The sequence below is a fragment of the Rattus norvegicus genome, chromosome 11, assembly GCF_021556685.1.
Source record: "Rattus norvegicus strain SHRSP/BbbUtx chromosome 11, alternate assembly SHRSP_T2T, whole genome shotgun sequence".
NCBI lineage: Eukaryota > Metazoa > Chordata > Mammalia > Rodentia > Muridae > Rattus > Rattus norvegicus.
Window position 1 is genome coordinate 90,108,070 of NC_141544.1, and position 10,445 is coordinate 90,118,514.

Below are 10,445 nucleotides of genomic sequence, written 5' to 3' on the forward strand. Positions count from 1 at the left end.
AGTAAGTGTGTGTGTGTGTGTGTGTGTGTCTGTGTGTGTATATATACTTATATAAAGTAATATCATTACTTCGAAGGTAACTGAAGCTCAGGAATGTTCCAGAACTGAACTAAGCTCACTGAACATTTTGTTTTCCCTACACCAAACGCCTCTGATGATGGCACTGTCAAAACGACAGTCCACTAGATCCCAGACCTTTGGGCTCAGCATTCACACGGTCACTTTCCAGCTAACCCTTCAAAGCCCCACACAGGCAGCTAACGCTGCTAAAAGCCACAGTGAAATTACGGTTTCCTGCCTGTGCATCTGAGGCAAGGTCGTTCCCAACAACCATCTCCTGTTCACTTGAGGAGCAAAAACACAAGTCTTGGGCATGAGTCCAACTCTCGCTCTGACACTCAAAGCCTTGTGCCTCTGTGGGAAGGTTTCACCCGTGACTTCTTGACCACTCTGCCAGGAAAGACAGATCTCACCAATATATCTCTTGAGTTGCAACTAGGCACTAAGTAATAAAAAATGATTATAAAATGCATTTCCCACATGGCAAGTGCTATTAAAGGCAAAGAGATACCAACGGGCTTGGAGACCTGAGTCCTGATATGCAGGTTTAAAGAGACAAGGAAAAATCAGCCCGGAGTGCTGGTCCACACATGTAATCTCAGCACTAGGGAAGCAGAGGCAGGAGGATGTCTGGAAGTTGGAGAGCTTGCTGGACCATTTAGGGAGTTTCAGGTCAGCTAAGGCTACATGATGAATAGCTAAAAGAATAGAATGGTATAAAATAAAATAAAACTTGAATAATGAGGAATGGTGACAGGGGTTGTCTCAGGAATTGTGAAAGCTAGCAGAGAGTAAGGACTCGGGTTCTCGTGAGCCAATGGCAGGCATCAGCAGCAGTAAGACGTATAAATCCCAAACCACACCGACTGTAACTGAACCACCTTAATCCTAATGTTTTCAAAGTACCAAGAAAAGTTTCAAGCCTGAGACAACACAATGATCTCCACGTTATGACCCCACCCCTGGGGTGGGGAAGTATTCTTGGTCCCCTATAGAACAAACTGTAGCAAAACTTGGGAGGAACAGCCTACCTGGGAATAAGGGCCCGGGTCTACTGAGGAAATCTATGGCTTTCCTGTTCCCTCATCTGTCAAGTCAGAAGGACAATGCTGACTGCCAAAACCTGAGCCCATACTTATTTGGGAAGCAGGCCCTCAATGCCAGCCTGGGTTCTTCTCCTGCCTATGAGCTGCCATGTCCAGAAAATAGTTTTTCTCAGCCAAGACTGAGAACTTGGCGAATAATTAGTGATGAGAGCAGGAACTAAGCAATTTGACAGTACTCATTAGCCACTATGAGGAAATCAATCAATCTCAAACAATCTCCCCCTCCCCCTCCCCCTCCCCCTCCCCCTCCCCCTCCCCCTCCCCCCCTCCCCCCTCTCCCCCTCTCCTCCCCCTCTCCCTCTCCCTCTCCTCCCTAAGTTAAAGGCGGTCTCCCCTAGCCTGGAACAGTTTACTAGCCTCCTTGGCTGGGTCCCAGATGCTAGTCTTGACCTCTTGACCTGCTACCCTCTCTGCCTAGAGCACAGATCCATAATCATCTGCTGCTCACCTCATGCGCTTGGTTCCCTGACCAGTTCCACCTCTCACGGAGATCTGTAAACAGGCTTGGGTACCTATTTTTAAGCCCCTTTGCCTATGAGCCAGTGAGATGGCTCAAGCTGGCAAAAGCACCTGCTGTCAAGCATGAGTTCAAATCCTGTGGATGCGACAGAAGGTAAGAATCGAGTCTCCCAAGCTGTCCTCTGTCCTCTGCCCTACACAGACGTGTGCACGCGAGCACACCAATGAAAAGAATAGCGACATGTCAATCCCCCCCTCCGCCTGCCAAATATTTGTTTCTATCATGAGAGTGTCTATTCATTCCTCGAAACGCAGCACAGAGGTCTTCACTGCCTGTCTTCAGCGGGCTTTCAGGCGAGCAGCCATGCCTTCCTTGCTCTTCCAACCGGCTGCTTTCTCACTGCACTGGGCCCTCAGCCCGCCCTACTTGGGTCTCTGGTTTCTGCCTCACATGTGGTAATCACACAAGACATGTGTATTGAACTTCACACAAGACGTAAGCAATGTACTCCCACATGGACTATGGAGTAGATAGGGTTAAATAAGGAAAAGGAATTAGAAGTCTCTTGACTGCACAAAGTGGACCTCTGCCCTTGAGAATAAGGTTTCCGAAAGCCCGCCGCTATGACTTCAGGTGAGAAAACAGGCGTACATCCAGAAGGCAGAGAGGTGCAGTCGAGGATCACGAACCACCTGCGTGCATGAGGAAGTGCCCTGTAATGAGCCTTTATCGTGGCTAATCCAGCAAGCCCCACTCATTCCTAGACCTGAGGCTTCCCTGTGACCTGACTGGTGAGTGCCACCTGATACAAATACACTCAGTTCAGTCCCAAGTCTGTGCACGCTCCAGGCTCTAAAGCACTGGTCCTTCCCCGTGTCTACATCCTGTGGTTGCAGTTAACAACGCTGCCCCCTCTTCGGGCAGTCAATATTTCCAGAGTAGCTGTCACATGCCAGGCCCTCTTCCCGGCATTGTGAATGCCACCATCTACATGCGGACATCCTTGCAAACTTCGGAAGCTTTTCTTCTTGCTGAGGATTGAACCCAGAGTCTGGCAAACGTTCCGCAAGGGCTCTACCACTGAGTTACACGTGTAGCGGTTCTTAATCTTTGGGTCATGACCCCTTTGGAGATCAGTGTTTGCACATCGGTTGTCTAAGACCATCTGCATATCAGGTATTTACACTGCAATGCGTAACTGTAGGAAAATCACAGTTATGAAGCGGTATTGAAAATAAATCTATGGTTGGGGAATCACTGCCACAGGAGGAGCTTATTAAGGCGTCCCAGCGTTAGGAAAGTTTAGAATTGTCCATTTAAGGGAAAGAAGAGATCCAGACCTAGTGGCAAACCCTTGCGATCACAGCACCTGAGAGGTCAAGGCAGGTGGATAAGAGGGCAAGACCACCTTCAGCTGCTAAGTGAGTACAAGGCCAAGGCCAACCTGTCTCAGAAAGGAGGGAGAAAAGCAACTCTGTCCTGTGAAGTGGATCTTGTTACATTCTAAACACCATGGACTTACTGAACAGTTACTTCAGAATAGGAAAGACAAGAGGGAACCTGGGATGGTTAACAGTCAAGTAGGTGAGATCTAGGAAATCTAGGAACTGAGCCTCTGAAGAACCCTGTGAGGAATTATCATCATTAGGCTCACTGAGGTGGAAAGACTGACCCAAAATCTGTGGTACCATTGAATGTGCTGGGAGCTTAAACTGAACCAACCTACCACAAGAATCCCTCTCTCCTCTCTACATACCAAATGTGGATACAATGTGACCAGCTGCCTTGCCTCATGCTCCTGTCCCTGTGTACTTTATTTACCCAAAACAAAACACTCTCTTCAGCTGCACGTGTCAGGGTATGTTACCACCACAGCCATAGGACTTTCATCTCTTGAGCCATAAAATAAAAACTGTGTACCTGAGGCAGGAAGGTGACAGAGGGGAGCCTCGCTGATTCCTTTCAGTCAAGAGCCAAAAAGATTTATGAAGGATCATAGCCCATGGAGGGGCAAGAACCAACAGGAAGGATGCACTTTTCCATAGGAGAACACCCAGGATTCCCTGGGAGAGCCATAAGGTGAGGGAAATGACAAAAAAACAGTCTCCCCGATATATTTTTTTATCATTTTCTTACTGTCCCAGCCTACCATTCTACTGGCTACATGGAAACCAGGTCACTCTAGGGGAATGGGAGGGAGGTACGTTGGAAGGAGCATTAACTTGCTGGCTCCATTCCCACACAGTCTGGCTATGGAGAGGACAGGCTTAGCAGAAGGGGAGGGTCAGTGGTAAGACCAGCATGAACCCAAGGAGCTACTTCCCCAGCCTCATCCCCAGGTGAACGGACACACGAACATGCATCCTCAAGCCCAACGCATGTGCACTGAAAACACTACCCGCATCAAGATTTCTTGCTTATGCACTCAGATAATAGAGTCCAGTGACGACACCAAGGTCCAGGCAAGAGCTTGGCACTAACCATGCCCCTTAGCTCTGCAGGCTTATCTCACCAAACTCACTTCCTCGTCTGTAAAATGAGACTGACGGTCATCACGTCAGGCCAACTTTAGTTCATATAACTTAATAATACTTAAAAATGGGGGCCATTATGAAGAAAGGAGGTTACTTAGGATCCCTAGAAACTCAAATCATGTCACCAAATATCACCCCTGCTCTGGTGAAAGCCAGGAAGACGGTGCCATAAATGAAGTGGGAGCATCCACAGGAGAAAAGTAACATCGGCCAAGAGAAAGAGCGATCAGAAGCCAGGGTGACATCTCCACAACTGTTCAAGTTGGGTTTCAAGAGAATCCCTTCGAAGGATACTCCTTAACAATCTAAAGACCAACCCACTAGACCTCACCTCTAAAGCTCCCACTCTATGTACAAACTCGGGGACCAAATCTTCAACGGAATCCTCAAGAGACAAACAACATCCAAACTATAGCAACCGTGAACCCTACTTTGGGCAACCAGTGTGGTAATGACTTGAGCATACGATAAAGCACTCAAAGCTTCAAAATTTCATTGCTACCTAGAAAGGCTGGGAAGATAAACATCCTCTGGCCTCAGCTTTTCTGGCTATCTTCTCGGCCTTATTGCCTTTAGCCCTCATCTAGTGACCAATCTCACTCCTGGGATCTTCAGTCAGAACATGTTAGCCATTTCTTCCAAGCCATGGGCCAGCGACAGCAAATTCCCCCAATATACTTCCCGCTGCTTCTCTCCTGCTCACCCGAACGTTCTGAGCTTCGTGTGTACTTCCAGGCCAACAGATTTCTACCCAAGTTCAACCTTCCACAAACGCAGCAGCAACAAACATTCCTACTCCCTCTCCCTCCCCCTCCCCCACCCCTCCTCCCTCCCCCTCCCTCTAAAGAGTTTAGTTAGGCAAAGTGCTGCATTCCAAAGACATATTCCAGGAAATGTCCCCACCCACCAATGCACACAACTAGCTCAGAGGCCCTCCTTACTGTGCTGGGTTAAAGTCTCAAATTCACCCATACACTTAAGGAGAAGTGTCCCCGTGCCTTCCGCCTCTACGACAAATACTCTATCTCCCAGAGAAGGTTCCAGAGGCCCCACCCAGCCTTGTTCTCCTATGAATCATGAACCTCAAAAGATTAATGGCCCCCCGGAGCTGTAAGACAAATATAATCTATACTCTGAGGGGAAAAAATCGTCCTGTCCTTCAGAGCACGCAAGAAGGCTCAGTAGGAAAAGGCACTAGCAGTACAAACATGGTGCTTTGAGTTTCTGGAACCCGACAGACTCCACAAAGTTGTCCTCTAACCTCCACAAACACGCTGACCCTTTAAAAACACAGTCGGAATAAAGCAGCCTACTCTGGGCACCTACACAGTAGCGTCTTTGTCTGGTAGGCCTTACTTCCTGAGTTTACGTCTCTCCGTCCTGGAGATCCAATTCAGACAGGACCCGTATATGGCGGCTTACTTCCCAGAGGCTGGCCCTCTGAGTAGCCAAAACACTGACCACACCCACCATGTTCCTCCCGGTCCACACACACACACCTGATGCTCCTCCCACACAGGAAGGACGTCCTCCTCTTGTACCCCCTGCAGTGAACTGACTCAGAGTCTGGAGGAGTGGGCCTAAGGCTCCCTTTCCACACTGAGGCTGCTCCTTTCTCTACCTCCAGCCTCTGGTTCACCAAGTTACTCTTTAGTTTCTTATCAGCCCTTACAAGCTTGGCTTAACCTCTCCTATCAGTGAACGCTATAAGCCATAGTTCTGAAATCAAATCTAACCCAAGTAATCCATACTAGCTCCAGAGCCGGAATACACCCCAAGAATACGCCCACCAAGTTTGGAATTAGCAGTTATGTGCACACCTCTAACTAGCTCTGAAACCCCAGGCAAAGGGTTAAAATGGAGGTGGCCCTGTGACCAGGCTCACCTCGCAGAGAAATATTATTTACATATAGAGATAAGGATTCACAAAGAATATTTGGTAGAAAAGTATCTTTACGAGATGCGAAAGCATTATACATTCCTGGGCCTGACAACCAAATTTTCTTACCAAATTTAAAAAAACAGTGACTATAAGAAGTGTGTCATTATCCACTTTAGAACAAAAACTTGTTCAACCAGGAAACATCTTCAGTGAAAAGGCAATCACGTTCCAGCGGTATAAAAACATTAAGAAAGGTGTGATTGAGAACTTACTTAGTAAGGTCAGTCTCAATAAAATTAAGAACCTGCCATACGGTTTTTAGATTTGACAGTGGTGGTGCATAATAGGTCTTCAGCAACACATGCCAAGCAAATGAAACAACAGCCCATGATCATTTTCTTAAACCAAATTATCACCTCTCCCTGAAACCGGGCAGCAGGAGGCTGCTTCTCCATGCCAACTCTCTAAATCATGTTCCTGCCTGCTCAAACCCCTCAAAAGTCATATGCAAACTAGATGGCCCAGCATTCCTAAAGCCTTTCAGAATGTGTCTCCTCTCCCACTCTGGAAACATCTACCTTTCTCAGAGGAATCACCTCCTCACACAGGAGAATGCCCCTCCACAAAGAGTGGTACTCAATCCCAGCATAACAATCAATTCAGGAACTTGGCTTCCTCTCCCACGGCCTATGCCCAACTCCAGGCCAGAGCTGCTTACAAGGAATTGCAGGAAGGGGTGTGGGGAGAGGAGAAAGGAAGGAGAGGGTTCAGGATAGGAAAGGCAAGACATTGCCCAAGCTCAGGACCCCCTACCCTTCCCATAGCAAATCCTCAGTAGACTGGATTCTGCATTCTGCAGGCTGCCTTCCAAAGATTAAATACAAGATACACAATTTCCTCTTTAACTGCCCCTTGGCACTGGTCAGAATCTCCAGGAGACTCTTGGGAAAGCAAGTATCTTACTAGGTTTCTGCACCAACACTCCCACCTCAATCCGCCAGAGACTATAGGGCTAGTACTCAACTTCTGTGGACCTGGGTTTGTTTCCCTGTTTGTAAAACCAAGAAAGGGTCCATTGGAGAGAAGTTAACTCATTTTATAGTAGCCCTATGCATGTTCGCCCTTCCCCTAAAGCTTTTCTGAAAATTGGCTTGTGCAGGGGATAGTGAACCATTAAGTCACTAACATCTTTGAAAGTTTCACTGCAGAGGCAAATTTGCAAAGGGAGTGTATAGAACGGGAGAGTCACAGACAGGATCCACTGAGAGGTCTTGCCAGGACTTCCTTGTGGGGGAGGGGAAGCAGTGAACACCCCCTTCCTAAAGAAAAAGAGGGCTAGAGACATTTTACACTGTCCTGTCCAAGTACCCAAGCCACAACTCCACTGATATGGTCTCAGGTCATAGTCACACCCCAAGCCAGGAACAAAGTTCCAAGCCGGTCCACTCCCCACCCTTATTTAGCCTTCTCTAGTCTGCAGTTGCCTCCCTGACAAAAAAGGCCTTGCCTTTCTTAAGAAAACTCCCCACCCTTCAAAAAAGTCGATCACAGGCCCATGGAGATCAACATAAGAAAGTCTTTCCGCGAACTTCCAAAATAAATAAATAAAAAAACACAGGTCTCAGCTTTCTCTCCAGGATTTGGCCCTTCCTCCTTTGAGTCAGGTTAGGTCCCTGCATTCCAGTGAGCACTCCCAGAGGGCAAAGTCTGGCCTCTGTAACCTACAGTGCTTAAAAACAGTGGGGACTCCACAACCCCTTACAAAAAGATAATTAATTAATAAATTAAAATTTTAGGGGAAAAAAAAAGGCAATAGGGGAGTAAGGGTCCGGAGCCACCGATCTTAACCTGGCTCCACCTTCCAGGGATGACTTCCAGGAAAGCCCGCCTTTCGTTGCCTCGCCTGCCCTGACTGTAAAATGGGAAGACTCCGAGTCACTGGGTCCCTAGGCCCTTCCTGCGGTGACAACTGGGATTCCACGAAAGCTCGAAGCAGACGGGCGCGGCCCCGCCCCCTGGGCGCCCAGAAAGGCCCGGGTCGGGGTGCGCCGGGGACTCCCGCAGCCGCCCCTCCCCCACGGCTTGCACCCCGCTTCCCGGCCGGGGACCCGCACTTCCGCGGCGGGCCGTGCGGAGCAGGGCTACCCGCGCTCCCCGCCACCCTCTGCGGCCGGTCCCCGGGGGTCGGGGGTTCGAGAGGCGCCCGCGGGCCGAGACTACGGGAGGAAGCCTTTGCTACAATACCTGGGGGAGGAGGTGGACCGGGCAGCGGCGGCCGCGACGGCTGGAGGCGGAGGCTCGGGCGGAGGAGGAGGTGCCGGGCACTCCCCCTCCCATTGTCCCGGCCCGGCCCGCGGCCCGCAGCGGCCCGAGTCGCCCAGCCCGCGTCCTCTCCGTGCCCGGCCCCGCTGCTGGCCCTTACCTTGCAGCGGCCGGCTCTCCCCGCCGCTAACGCTACTTATCCCGGGAAAGCTCGAGCGGGCCCTGGGAGCGAACCCACAGACAAAAAGTGAAACTTCGGCAGCAGGCCGGGAGTGGCTGCTGGTTGGTGCTCTCCCCTCCTTCCTCCCCACCCCCTTCCCGCGGTCTCCCGTGCGGTGCCCTGAGCGCTGGAGGCTGACGTCAGGGGCCTGAATTCCTGACTTTGCCTGCACGCATTTGTCCATGTAAGGTATGGGGAGGCGTGTGCCCGCCGGCCGCCGCACTAGCCGGACGGGGAGGGGGCGCGGGGGGCAGCCGCGGCTCGAGGTGGGTGACCCTGGGCAGTGCACTTCCTGGAGGAGGGGACGCGGGGAGGGGAGCATGGGAAGAGGAAAGAGGGATCAGCCTCCACTGGAGGAAGAGGAAGGCGATGCAAGAGGAAGTCGAGAACCGGCACAACTCGGGTCCGTTCTGCAGACGACAGATTGGAAAGCTGAGCTTGAGCGAAGAGATCCTGCCATGGAACACCCCACCCCACCCCCCACCCCAAGAGCCTTGTGTGAGCCCCGCCCAGGACTCCAGCGGGACACAGAACTGCGGGATGGTGGAGAGCAACTTCAGTTCACTTCACACGGGAGAGCTCCGAAGCTGCGAAGCTGGGACCTGACCCAGTCCTGCACCGTGCATATTTAGGATCCAAGCCAGTATTCTACTCTTAGCTGGGTTTCCGCCTCCAGGCAAGACCCAGGCTCCGGAGCTGTGAGCTCAGACCCAAGTTAGACCTAGGCAGATGACTTGACCACCCACTGAAGTGACTAACCCCAGTTCCTGGAAGGTTGTGGTTGACAAGCCTTGAGAAACAATGGCATTCGAGCGCTTCAGGGCAACTTCCTGTCCTTTGTTCAAAGATATGAACCTTTGGAGTTTAAGATTTGCTTCCCAACCCAGCCCTGCCAGAAAACCAGAAAGCTTGCTCTGTTCTTACAGCTTAAAAAAGAAAATACACCAACTGGGTGAACTGGTTTGAATAAAGACAGGCCTGTTCTTGGAAGGTTGGGTTCGGATATTTTGTCTTTGATATTTGTAAAAGTGAGCTGTGATGAGAGCCCCATTTACTATGTTAAGATTCAGGCTGGGAGACATTGGAAGCCCTTGGGCCCTCAGTAGTGAAGGCTTTTAATCCCCGGCACAAGGGAGGTTTACATAGACCCTGTCACAAACTAAACAAAAACTAGACATTTGGTGTGTGGGTGTGGGTGTGGGTGTGTGTTTCTATCCTGTACCTACACAAAAGAAACGCCTCACAGCAGCCTCCCTAACAGCAACCTCAGTCTATGCTAATAACACGACCACCCATCCCGGTCTTTGGGTGGGTAGAATCTAAGGAAAATATGGTAACATGACCTGCCCAACACGACTGTCTGAGCAAGCTCCTGAACTCCCCACTCTCAAGACCTTCCACCACTACTTGGGCACTCACCTTCTGCAGCCTAACACAGTCATGCAGACCGAAAGTACACCGTGAACTACAGGTGCAGGGAAGCTCTGTTAGATTTTGATGACCCTTTCTGTCAAAGTCCATACTCTTGGACTTAACACTTCTCCTGCAGTCTTCAGATTCAAACACCTCCGGGGCCAAACTGCTTAACCTCTTTGTCCTCCCAGCTTACACACATTCCAAAGTAGGAATACGGCAGCAGAGAAGATCAAAACTGTGTATTCCACAAACTAATGAAATACGTTTCTCTTTATGATGAGCCTGATTTAAGATGGGAAACAGGCTCCTAGGGTTTCTCAAAGATCACAATTCATTGGCTCTGCCCTAAGCATTTCAGCCGATCCGTGCCCCCTGGGCTACTACTAGTTAGTATAGGGGAAAACATCCATTGCTCACTTAGATATAATGGAGCTTGACCAGCATCGCTCACTTGCTTCACTCCCTTCTCGGTAACCCACTTATAAAGAATAATAGAGTTCTAATG

General features: G+C 50.1%; 1 protein-coding gene and 1 long non-coding RNA gene across 27 annotated transcripts in view; one reads left to right on the plus strand and one right to left on the minus strand.

Annotated features, from left to right (window-relative positions):
- Lpp (LIM domain containing preferred translocation partner in lipoma) overlaps positions 1–8,632 on the minus strand; it is a 633,326-nt gene extending 624,694 nt beyond the window's left edge. For 13 of the 26 annotated variants that reach the window (XM_087575765.1, XM_087575764.1, XM_087575783.1 and 10 more), the window contains exon 1: positions 8,465–8,632. The gene's annotated coding sequence lies outside the window, so the exon portion shown is untranslated. 26 annotated transcript variants of the gene reach the window in all.
- On the plus strand, positions 8,417–9,514 carry Lppos (LIM domain containing preferred translocation partner in lipoma, opposite strand). Its single transcript, NR_132630.2, is given in 2 exon segments — positions 8,417–8,713; positions 8,941–9,514. It is a non-coding gene; the product is annotated as an LIM domain containing preferred translocation partner in lipoma, opposite strand (long non-coding RNA).
- Positions 9,515–10,445: the final 931 nt, after the last annotated feature.